Source organism: Buteo buteo, chromosome 2 (genome assembly GCF_964188355.1).
Source record: "Buteo buteo chromosome 2, bButBut1.hap1.1, whole genome shotgun sequence".
Lineage (NCBI taxonomy): Eukaryota > Metazoa > Chordata > Aves > Accipitriformes > Accipitridae > Buteo > Buteo buteo.
The window spans coordinates 52374483-52387828 of NC_134172.1; the positions used below are offsets into that span (position 1 = coordinate 52374483).

The 13346-nt window shown below is 39.4% G+C and overlaps 1 protein-coding gene across 6 annotated transcripts in view; it reads right to left on the bottom strand.

Moving 5' to 3' along the window:
• TPK1 (thiamin pyrophosphokinase 1) overlaps positions 1–13346 on the bottom strand; it is a 320136-nt gene that overhangs the window by 189234 nt on the left and 117556 nt on the right. The gene's annotated exons all lie outside the window — the stretch shown is intronic.

The following is a 13346-nucleotide window of genomic DNA, read 5'->3' on the forward strand; positions in this document are numbered from 1 at the left end:
CACAAAGTAATTCTAAATACAATAAACAGTAACAATTTCTAACTATTGCCAATGTTGGCTTCAAATCTGAAATCAGAGTAATACTTACACAGCTAAAAGTTGTTTGTTTGTTTGTTTGTTTTTAAAGCACCATGGATAAAAATGGATTGTGTCCCAGCCTCTGGAAGACCTGGAGTCATGGTTTAGCCCCAGCCGGCAACTAAGCAGCACACAGCCACTCACTCACTCCCCCCTGGTGGGATGGGGAAGACAATTAGAAGAGTAGAAGTGAGAAAACTCGTGGGCTGAGATAAAGCCAATTTAATAAGTAAAGCAAAAGCCGCTCACGCAAGCAAAGCAAAACAAGGAATTCATTCACCACTTCCCATCGGCAGGCAAGTGTTCAGCCATCTCCAGGAAAGCAGGGCTCCATCACGTGTAATGGTTACTTGGGAAGACAAACGCCATCACTCTGAACATCCCCCACTTCCTTCTTCCCCCAGCTTTTTACGCTGAGCATGACATCATATGGTCTGGGATACCCCTTGGGTCAGTTGGGGTCAGCTGTCCCAGCTGTGTCCCCTCCCAACTTCTTGTGCCCCCCCAGCCTGCTCGCTGGTGGGGTGGGGTGAGAAGCAGAGAAGGCCTTGACTCTGTGCAAGCACTGCTCAGCAGTAACAAAAACATCCCTGTGTTATCAACACTATTTCCAGCACAAATCCAGACCATAGCCCCATACTAGCTACCATGAAGAAAATTAACTCTGTCCCAGCCAACACCAGCACAACTGCTTACTGACAAAGTAGCAGAGAGTCTCACTCTTGCTCCATCCATTTCACAGGCTCTTGGAACAGTACCAGGTTGCTGAAAACATTACATCCAGCTGTGGCAGTTTCCTTGCTTGCAATCACCATGGAGATGTGATCCATCACGTAAAGCATTAATTCCATTGCAAGAATTCAGGACAATGTATGGAGATGATGTAATTGCTTAGACATCTAGAGCTTCATCCCTTCCCAATTAAGTCAACAGAAGATCCTGAATCTGTACAAAAGGTGATCTGGGTCCCTATTTGGCAAGCGCAGGCCTTATCTATTCCTGTGTCGGGACATTAAAGAAGAAAAACTAAGTAACACTAAAAAGAAACTAAACCAAAAACCTGTTTTAAAAGCTCTGCTGAAGTTGCATGGAATCTTAGTTTCCCCTCACTCATCAAGTGCATTTCAAAATCCCAAACAAAACCAAAACCTACTTTCTAGCAGAATCTACACGTAGTGTGCCCATAGATACAGTCACAGTTTTGGCTCTTTTTTTTCTCTCTCTAGAATAAAACATAGATTTCAACCATGGTGAGCTGTATTTGTTCTCAAGTATTATTTGTTTGACCTTTTTTATTTTGCAGTCAATTTAGTTCAATATTCATTGCTGTTCAGAGGAATAAACCGGGACATCAGTCCAAGCCCAATAAAAGCTGTGAGCTTTTCACTTGAATGGGTCTCTCTTCCTTAGTCCATTTCAGTACTTTCTTCATACAGTACATGCATATGTACCTGTGTGATCTAAAAAGAACTACTGCAGGACAGATGTATGTTTATTCTGAATGTGTTCATGATCAGACTGTCTCACACCAGACAGATATTTTGGTGGTATTCTGAAATTGTCATCTAGCCCTTCGTCTACTGCTTTCTCTCATCTCTCTCAAGTTCACTCTTTAGGCGTATCTTTGCAGTGCTAATGTGCTCTTGAGGTGCTTATATGTACGCAAGTGCTTACAAAAAGATAAGTGAGATCAAAAATATTTGCAAGTAAAGGCATTGCCTACGGCATACAGAACAAGCTCGCCCTGGTATCAGAAACCATCCTACTACCTTAGTGCATGTTTCAGCCCAAACACTCTCAATTTCTTAGGTGGGTTAATGAGCCAGAGCTGAATGATGTGCTGATACTGGTCCAGAGTTCTGCAGAGACATTAAAACCAGTCTGCAGACAGACTCTAGACTTGCTCATATGGAATATCCCACACAGCTAGAGAAGCATCATAAGACAATACCAGTGGACCTTCATGCACCTCCATTTATTTTAAGACACACTGTAACCTTGGATCCAATCTACCTTATCAGTTTCACATCCTGCCACATGATCAGACATTATTCTGCTCAATTATTTGGGATCGGTAGGCAAGATACTTCTATACAGCTTATGCCATTTCCAACTGCCTTTTGACTATCTTTTAACATCACTGCCCCCTGTATTTTCACTTGTTATCCAAAAAGGTCTTTCTTCCCTTGCTCAAAACTCAGAATTCTCTTCATTTCTCTATAATTGACATTCACTATGGTTTTCAAGTAGATTGTCTAAAACTTTAAAAAAAAAAAGTCTGCGTGCAAGACAGAGACAGCAAATTATATCTTTTTTTTTTTTTAAATACAACTAAATCAAAGAATTAGAAGACTTTTTCTCCCCCATTTTGCAAAAATAAAGCCCAAACTGGGTACCTAAATGAGGCAGGTAGTGTGTTGCTTGCAGAGGAGTATGCACACCCAGGACTGTGATTTTTATATGAACTATAAGCTGAAGGAGAAGATTTAAGTTTCTCTGAATATAAATGTATCCAAGAGCAGCTTTGGAGGTACCACTCTACACATTATCCACATCCTTGAGCGAATTATTTCTGGTAGCAGATCAAAACCGGGTCTACAATGTCTCAGTGCTCTAATTTTTTACTGAGGATTAATCCTCGTGTCTTCAATTATGGAATTTGTAGAGCTGCCTGGCAACCTTACCTAGTCCAACTGATTAATCAATGCTCAACCCTTCATGTGGATGCCTTTGCAACTGGTTCTGCAGTTTTTGCCTCATGGTTTGTCCTCATCAGAAGAGGCACAGAGTACTCATCACTTGGCCCTAAATAGTTAATTTATTAACTATTCTCATTTATCAACTGTAATAAGTAGCCTCGATCACAGTCTGAGAACACAGTTCCTTGTTCTTGATAGCATTTTCTGTGAAAACAACTGTGGCAGAAAACATTTTAAAATGAAAAGCTGAAAGAGTCCATTTGTAAAATGGAAACACTCTTGGAATAGAATTAGATTTAAAAACAAATCTTAGCAGAAGAACTAGGAAAAACAGTTTAAAGATAAATGGATTTATATGTTAAAGTTTTTCTTCTCATTATATTCTATAATGCGTAAAGTCCCCCATTCGCAAGCTACTGGCTTCAGTAACACTAAATTTAAACAGTTTTGAAGTATACAATCATCTGTTGTCAAAATAAAGGTGCCCATTTGAATGCAAATTATTAAAAAGTCAGAACTTTTGGCTTTCACATACTTATAAAAAGAGAGCAGAGTCTACTGAAGAAAGAGAATAGGAAAGAAAATCAAGAAATAAACATCCAGAATATGTTTACGCTCCAACAATCACTAATAAGTTTACTGAAAGAGCATTTTAGAGACAGCAAAAACTAATCTGAATAATTTATCTATGGGTGTTATTTGTGTTCAGTCCCATTATGTAACATTCTGTAATTTGAAGTCACCTAGAAGGGACTATACCTGCTCTTCCAGGAATTTTCTAGACTATGAAAAAAAATAGCTGAAAAAGTGAACAGGTGCTACAGCACTAGTAATCCTTCCCTAAATCTCTGAAGGGCAACAGTGCAGATCAGTCAACTTCAAGGTCACTTATTAACAAACATTCATTTTAAGGCATTGATAGCACATGTACTTCTGTGCTTCCAGACTGAATGCTGATCTTGGCATTCTTCTCAGTCTTAACAGAGCTTCTTTCAAATCTAAGATCGCTCTTTCCATGTTCAATATAAAGTTCATATTTTAAATTTTAAAGTACTACGGCAGTAAAGACCCAGCCTGATTTGAGGCTTTTAAGAACTTTCTAGTTTCACTTTGTTTCAAACACAGGAAAACTCCCACTCCCCAGCCCACCCCAAACACTTGTAAAAAGTATTGCTTCATAAAAGCAAGCATTGCCTGCCTAATCCTTCATTTCTATCGATATTCAGAGATCCAGAAGAAACACAGGCATACATTTCACCCTAACGCTACACAGAGCCAGCTTTTCCTGGATCCTGAGAATTACTCCTTAGGCACAAAGAACCGAAACACTATAAAGTGCAGAGTGCTCTTAGGCCAGCTTAGGACTCTTTTCCAAGCTGCTTTTTCCAGCGGTGACTCAATGCACAGATATTTTATCACTACAAAGTCCTAACTTCTAGCATCGGGGTGGCCATAAATGATTTTTACCATGTCATAAAGCCAGAAATCACCCAGATGGTGATGACATTCCTCTACTTACAGTACACTAGGGGCACAGATACAGCTATTTGAAGAAGAAGCTGAAGCAATACAAGCCCTCTGATTGAGAGACCTGGGATTAACTGGAAATGTCCCTATATTCTCCTTTCCTTAGCCACTTTTTTTCCTGTTTTTTTCCAGAATTACTGTTCTGGACAAATCATTACCCTTTATTTTCCTGGTTATCCATTATAACTTGGCTTATGGTGCTCTTACTGGGACAGCACAGTTTTATGGGCAGAGCACTTCACCGGCAGCCAGGAGACCTGGTTTCTAAGTTGAACTGTCCATGTTTTTGTATTTGCTCATCACTCCATCTCCCCAGGCTTTTGTCCTGGTCCTTCACATCTACTCCTTAACAAGATTAGGATCATCCCAGAAAAGCAGTCTCACACTTAGGTCTGTTGACGTAGCTAAAACAACAGGGTCCTAATTCTGTCTTTGAATGTCTTGCAGTATCCAAAAAAAAAAAAAAAAAAGAAAAAGAAAAAAAAAGAAAATGGATTTATGCCAAAATGTGCAGATAACTTAAGTGCTAATGGAGCTAAAGTCTGCCTCCACCTAGGACCCTCTACGCCTTATTAAATTTCTTACTAAGTACTGATTTAAGGAGGAATTACACCTGGTCCCTTTACAGGCTTAGCTTTTAATAAAGAAGTAACAGAAACTCTGATACACCGTGTGAACAAGGACACCATTTTAGCCCTTCTTAAGGGCTACTGCCTGCATTTTAAGGGTCTGACTAAGAATCAGAGATTACTTGATAATTCACTGGATGACTTTGAACAAACTGGTAACAAAACAAAGGTCTGGATTCCCAAGTCTCTGTTTTAATCAGTAAACAATACTCTCACACTTACTTTAGATGAAACCTGGTACATCTACCTCTGCTACTTGTGAGTTCAATTCATTCATTTGGGAATCATATTCGGAAGTTCTATCTAACTGTGCTTTTTTTTCTTTAAACTCTTTTCCTGTAAAGAAAGCATGGTCCTGTACTAAGTAACTTACTTTCTGTGTCTCCTGAAATAAAAGAAACAAGGCACGCACGCATTTGTGCACACACATGTACATCAGGGATGAAAAGCTAGCCATTTCATAGCTTCTGTAAGAGTATGAAGAGACTAAGCCTTCTTTCTAATAGAGGTCTAACATTCAGGAGTCACAGCAATGGGCAAGACTGTTACCTCCCATCATTATTAGTTATAAATATTATTATTATTATTATTATTCTACAGTTTCCATCTTGACTAGCAAAAGGAACAGAAATTCAACATAAAGAGTAACTTAATCTCAACTAAATTCTGCTAATATTTATAAGCCCATGTGCCTTTTTTTTTTTTTTTCTTTAAATCAGATGATAATCTGCTGTTTGATTTTCAGGTTGAAGGGACAGTGGAAAAGCCCCTACCTGTTTTCTGTTTTGGTTTACAGAATAAAGTAGTAACTACAATTAGAAGCACTTCCAAGTAAACCTAGCTGTAAAACAGCTTTGACAGCTGGTTCCTGGTGTCTCCCTCAAAACGTATCTCTACTTCATGTGGTCTACAAAACACAGTACTTCTGCCCCTCCTAAAATTCTCAAATGAATCTGAGCCATGGCTATGTAACTCCCAGATTTTTCCTTTATAGCATCTGATGACTAACTGAATAGAAATAAAGCACTACAGTGACTTAGTCAATAACTCCAGAAGAATACATACTCCTGGTCTGGCTTTCTACTGCTTTTTAATATCAAGAGGAACCCAGCAGTAAAAAAAGCACCAATGATTTTCACCTCTCATCATTTCTGTGAGCATTTGATTCAGAGACCCAATAAGCATGATATGCCTAGTACTTTCAGGAAACACCTCCCAATACAGGAAGCTAATCTTGATTTAAATTGAGAACTGAATCTATGAGTATCTATTGATATTCAGCTCTTGATATCTCAACTCTTCATTGTTTCTGAAACAAACTTTGCATTATATTTACAATGCACAGTTACTGGAGTAAAGATGTATTTGAAAATGTAATTGAATGAAAGTAATTAAGTTGAAGATATCAATGAAAAAAAGCCAAAAACTAGATGATCTTAATGTATCTTGAGAATTTCTCATCTGCACTACCTGAAACAAACACATTATGTAACTCCAAATGGATTCATCTTTCCAAACACTGAGATAAATTGCTTTGTTTTTTTGAAATTTGCTGGTGCCTGGCTATTTTCTAAAGTAAGCTAGGAATTAAAAATGGATCCCAAGTCAGGTATTTCCTAAAGGAGCAGACCGTGGATCAGGATGGGTTTCCTGAACACTCCGGCAGAAGTTACTAGGATAAACTCAAGATCCTGATTTTGATCTTTAAACACTGCTACAGTTTTTAGGTCAGGCAAAAATGTCTGATGTAAAAGATTTCCTTAAGCCATTTGACAAATAAAGCACTGCCTCATCTTTCAACTTGCCTTGCTTTCAGACTGTAATCCCTCAATTCAAAGAACTCTTCATCACCAGCAGCAACGAGAAAGCCATTTCAAACAGCTTTGACCTCACAGTTTCAGAGGCCTTTTTTTTTTTTTAGCTTTACTGAAACATATCGTTATATCAACATTAGTAAAGCAAAAACTTCACATGTATAGCTATCTCACATCCTCCCCCAAACAAATGAACAGATTTTAAAGACAAGAAAAGACCCTTGTACTCTTCTAGTATAACTCCGTACTCAGAAAATCTCATTCAATGTTTTCTGCATCACTGCCCTAAATTTTGCCTGAATCTAAGATAGCTTAAAAACAATATCCAGTTTAATCTGAAGAGTTCAAGCAAAGAATTCCACTCAACCCTACATTAAACTACATCAATGGCTAATTACCTTCATAAGTACCCTATTTCTAATCCAATATGGAACACAGTGAAGTATTTATGAATTTCTTACTCTATAATCCTATTAGGGACCCACTTTTCCATGAGTAGAAGGTTATTCAGGAAACAAGACAAAAGATCTCATTTTACATAGGGGTATTACTAGCTGTTGCCCTGCTGTTTCTTTTTTGATGATGTTGACAATGGAGACAGTGGTTTCTAGGATTAGGCAAATTCAGTGTAAATTATAAATAGCGAATTGAACTAGCCAACAGAAGGAAGACAGGATGGCTGGTGAATAGGTACTATTAACCCTCACTAATTCCCAAAATGCACACATAAAGGCATCAAAATATACAAACAATTACACGATGAGTTATCTTTCCACCTTTCACACAAGCAAATATGAGATTAATTTTCCTCATGGAAATTACACTAGCTTAGTCTTCCTATTCAAAGGTTAAGCCCATTGCTTCCTTTTCAAAGTTTTGAGGCAAAATAAAGCCATGGAGAATGCATGCAGCTTGGGGAAAAACATGATGAGTTAGAGATCTGTGTGCAGTTGCAGAGCTACAATCTTGTTGGGATCACAGAAACATGGATGGAGTGTTGCAATGAGGGGAACGCAGACTTGTTAGGAAGGACAGGATTGGAACATGAGGAGGAGGAGTTGCCCTTTATGTGTGAGAGCAGCTGGAGTGCATGGAGCTCTGCCTGGGGATGGATGAAGTTAGGCAAGCCGAAGCCCAAACGGAATTGAATCTGGCCAGGGGTGTCAAAGACAACACAAAGGGCTTCTATAAGTACCTAGGCTACAAAAGGAAGACCAGGAAAAATGCTGGCTCATTGCTTAACAAGACAGGGGACCTGGTTACACAGACCATGGAAAGGCCTGAGGTACTGAACACCTTCTTTGCCTCAGTCTTTACTAGAATGATCAACCTTCAGGAATCCCAGGCACCAGAGACCGGGGGGGAAGACTGGACCAAGGAAGATGTACTTTTGGTGGAAAAGGATCAGGTCAGGGAATACTTAAGCAAAATGGACATATGTAAGGCCATGCACCCAGATGGGATGCACACATGAGCACTGAAGGAGCTGGCTGATGCCATTACAAGGCCACCCTTGATAATCTTTGATCAATCATGGTGACTGGCAGAAGTGCCCGAAGAGTGGAGGAAAGCAAATGTCATTCCTGTCTTCAAGAAAGGCAAGAAGGAAGACTCAGAGAACTACAGACTGCTCAGCCTCATCTCAATCCTTGGGAAGGTGATGGAGCACCTAGTCCTGGAAAGCATTTCCAGGCACATGAAGGACAAGAAACTCCTCAGGAGTAGTCAGCATTAAAAAGTTTGTGATATGCCTAAATTTATTCATTGATACTTACAAGTACAAAACTCAGTAAGCGTAAGCTGTAAAAGCTGTACAACGAAGACTTCTTTTTCCACTTTAGCTTTTCAACACAAAGCCTAGGACATAGAAGAGTTTGTTAAATCCATGTTAAAGAAGTAACATCACCTTGTACAACCAATACCCTTGATTCATTCTGACTAAATGGCTTATTTAAAACCGGGGGGGGGGGGGGGGGGGGGGGGGGAGCGGGGGGGGGGGCGCGCGCAGGGAGGGCTGTCACTGAAAGATAAACTTTATGTAGCAATCTGTATTCCTGAACGTAAGTTGCTTCTAAAAAGATTTTTTTAAGTCCATGCTTGAAATTTAGCAGCTACGTCAACCAGAAATATTTACAAAATTTGTTCCAAATGTTCAAACACACATGTAGAGCTTCCTGGAGCTCCTTCCCTGCATGCCCAGTTCAGAGAAGAATTATATAGTAGCAACTGCATCTTCATGCATCACATAAGTTCACCTCATCTATGTTTATATGTAGAAAATGCTACACCAAAATACACAATCGTTTTTCAGTTTCACTGCTACTCTTATACTTCATGCAGTTCACAGAAAGAAACTAGAAGGGTAATGAAAGTGAAAGTGATGTTCTTAGCAATTGTAGGCAACCCACCTCATGTCATACTGTAAGTCCGATACACTGAAATACTAATCAGAACCCCAGAAAGCCAGTATTTTTTATGATAGGATTATCCTTTCTCTTATAGAGCTCACCGCTCCCCTCTTTAACCTGAAGCTCTTAATGTTGCAAAACCCGAGTACACGATGGATTTGATATCTCTCTAGAAAATAGCATCTGAGACCTAAGTACTAATGATTGTTTTTACAGGTGCCAATACGATGATAGTTTTCAATGCATCTTCACCTTCATATACCCCAAAGCCAGTGACACACAGGTTAATCGATGCCTTAAGATTTAATCAGAAAGTGTTGAGAAAGAAGTTGCTGTAGTGTGATACAGATAAGCAACAACCTAACTCTGAGGTGGATAACAGCGCTTCATAGTGACTCAAGGAAATACACAACAGGATAGGCAAGGCAGACAGAATAAGGCAGAGCAAAAAACCCATAAAGATCAGTAACTCACCTTTAGCTCTGATTAATTGCAAGTGTTTAGCAATCAAGAACAGTTTAGCAGTAGCATTTCTGGGCTGTAGGGCCAGAGAGAGAAAAGCAATAGTGCACAGGAGTCCGTCCCTTCATCCCTCCTGCCTTTCCTCTGTCCCCAACACTGACAGCTCCCAAGGATGGGCCTCTCCAAGGAAAAGTTATCCTGCCCTTTTGGTTACTCTTCCTACCCCTTCTGCTCTAGAAGGCAATTTGTTTTAATATATCATTGAAAAAAACCAGCATGATTTCTCCTCATTAGTAGTTACAAATATGAAGGTTTTCTTGGGTGGGTTGGTTGGTTGGTTTGTTTGTTTTTAAACAAGAATAATTGCAATTCAGATTTGTTGAGCTAGTTTTTACAGAAACTTACGGGAAAACCAACCAAACATCATAAAAATGACACCACAAACACAGATGAAGACATATAACATCTTACACATGTTAATCCCATGACCTGAAGTCACATTGCTGAGTCAGCCTGCGCAGTGCTATAGAGAGGAAAGTGAGAGCTTCCTTTGCTTGATGGGAATAGGTGAACCACTCAAGCACAGAAACAAGTCAAGACACCAATGGAGAAAACAGGAAACCGATGGAGGCAGGAGATGGGGGGCCTTGAATCTGGTCTTGCTGCTTTTCATTCAACAGCATAGGCCAAGCATAACATGAGAAGCAAGTTACAGAATCGTTCAGCACTGGGTAAATCTCCTGTAGAGCATTGTGCCTAGCTTCAGCCACAGCACTTTGAGATAGTTATGACTAACTGAAGAGAGACCAAGAAGAGCAATAAGAAAAGATGACCAATAAAGAAAGACCAAACAAACTGGGCATATTTTAGACTAAAGCAGAGAAAGCTGGATGGGGTGGGGGGGCATCTCACGTGAAGATTTTTAAGAACCAGCTAAATAGGTATACATCAGGAATGGAACACATAGGTTTGTCTTCACCTTGAAGCTGAGGGAAAGAAGGATGGATCTCTTGAGGTAATTTCTAGCCCTGTATTTTTCTAGGATTTGGAAATGGACCCTTCAAAATAGCAACAACTACTTCACTTATCTCCAAAGGAAGACACCGCTGTAACAGTCCCATATGGCAAGCTCTCCTTTTCCCAGGATGTTGCATTTATTCCCATTCTAAAAGATTCTTCACACACTTTGGTGTCACTGAGAATCAAGCCCAAAATATCAATCAAGGTATTTATTTGTATCTCTTGGATATAATAATCTCTCTAGAATTAAAGGACTATAGTTTTTAGGTTTTGATGCAACACAATTAGATATCAGGGCTTTGAATAAAATAGGGTTTTAAACAGAAGGTTAAGACAGCATTAAAGAAATTATTAGTATGTCAGTAGAGTCTGATCAGACAGCTCTTTAATAACACTGGACAGGGAATTTAAGGGAAAATACTTCAGAGAAGTAAATGGATATTCCTTCCAGCAGAACGACTTCTTTAAAGACAAAAATAAAAATCATGTAGGTCTTTTTTTTTGTTTCAAAAGAATCACTTTGAAGTAAAATATACCTACCCAAAGCAATTAAGATGAGAAGAAGAAAGACAGAGGCAAAGAATACTCCAAGGGCCAAGTATGTAAGACTAAAAGAACTATTCAGTCAAGGTATAATCATCCATTTTCCCTTGAATTATATTTATTTAACATGAATATAAAGCTGTGTAGAAGAGATGAATGGGTTACAGGAGAAGGTAAAATGAAAGCTCTAACATGTTGTTCTTTGGAAAGCATCACCATTATCAAAGAGAACTGCTTGCTGCAAGTCAAATAAATTTCTGTTTGAATTCAGGATTAAGTTGTTGTGGAATGATTGCTGGAGGTGACTTATTGATATGATACCCCCCTCAAGGGAAGGTAAACCTCCAGGGTGGAATGCAGTGGTAAAGAATCGGTTCTGTGGTAGTTCCCTAAGCAACATAACCTGCAACTTTAGATGTCAGCAACACCAGGGGAGCTTGGTATGCTGACTCTGAAAAGTAACACGGAGGGTGGAGCGAGTGGAGATGCTGTGGCCAGGCTCTGTGATTGCAGGGATAGGGAACTGGGATGATAGGAACAAGAACAGTTGGTCCCTGCATTGAATCCACTGAAGCAAGGAGGTAAAATAATGGGGGTTCTGTCGACCTAATGCCCTACTTGTGATTTATATCACACGTGCCCACTTCTGGGGTATTGACATGCAACACCATGTCCTTTGGGTAAACTTTGCTCATTATAATATCATTATAATACCAAACCCCACCTCTGAGGTACAACCACTCCCCCATGGAGCATGCACTCTGAATTTTTTCTAGCATGTACCTTTACAATCAAAGTGAGAGAACTTTATACGAATCAAAGTAAAGGTATGTATGTCTAGAGTCACTCAAGCTCCACCTGAAAGGAAAAATAGTATAAAAAGACCTCAAAAGAGGAAGACTGTTAGGGAAGATACCATCATAGACAAGTCGGGAGGACATTGCTGACTTCTGGGATCAGCCAACAGGCTGAACTTCTCTTTCCCTGCCATAGGGACGCCTATTGGGTGAGATTCGAAGACTTGGCTGTACTGAGTGCTTCCCCAGGAAACTTAGAATCCTTTAGAGCTCTTTTCTTTCATAATTTTATGTGCTTGTAGTTGACTCTATTGTTATTTGCACGTGCTTTGTAGACAGTGTATTTATCACCGGCAATCCAAAAGAACTTGTACTGTTGCTTTAATAAACTGCGCTGCTCATTAACCTAGTCGTGATAGTTCATTAACGCAACCAAACTCCCTAAGTCTGGTAATTCTCATGCATTGAACACGGCTAAGCCAAGAGTGCAGTGTGCTATAAGTACACCCATCATTGTGCAACTGGACTTATAGCGCTGAATTGGACATCACTCAGAAGCTAAACCTAGCCGCCCCCAGGCGCTATGACATCTGAGGATAAGCTGGAATGCAAGGGGGTTTATTTTCTGCCAAATTCCTTTACCCTTTAACTCAACAGTTGTGTGTGGCTCTGTGAGCAATTACTAGGAGAAAATAAATAAAGATTACAGAAGGAATACTCCTACAACAGTTAGTAGTGCTTGACAGATTCCAGTCTTGGTTTTAGCAGTTGTAGATCTCAGACATCAAACTTCTCACAGGTGACAAAGGAAGAAATTTTAAATTAACTTTTACTTTAAGACTACAGTCTTCCTCTCCAACTCTGGTCTTTATAGGACAGGAGGAAACCAAGCTTCCCCAGGCTTCCGTCATACACTTGCCATGAGATGAAACACAAAATATGTGTCAGATTTTGCTGTATGAACAAAATTGTTCATAAGTTTGTAGGTTCTACCAAATACCAAATATCTGTTTCATTCCTTTGCCCTGAGAGTCAGCTTTATTCATTTATTTGCTTTTATTAAACTATTTATTTACGAATTCTTGCTCAAAACAACCGAAAATCCTAAAGACAAACAAAAAGGATGCTTAGTAACCTCAGATTACACAGTGTTCCATGGTTCCACTACAAAAATGAGAAAGCACTTGAATGCAGTATTTCACATCACAACCCCAGCTCAACACTGCTGGCGCAGAAACCTGGGATATTTTACAATTTTAAGAGCCATTACAGAAAACAAGAAAATATTTGTCTTTCAGTCGTATCTCCTCACCTAGCATATACATTTATAGATAACCTCTGTATTTGCCTTTCGTCAGGTATGATGCCC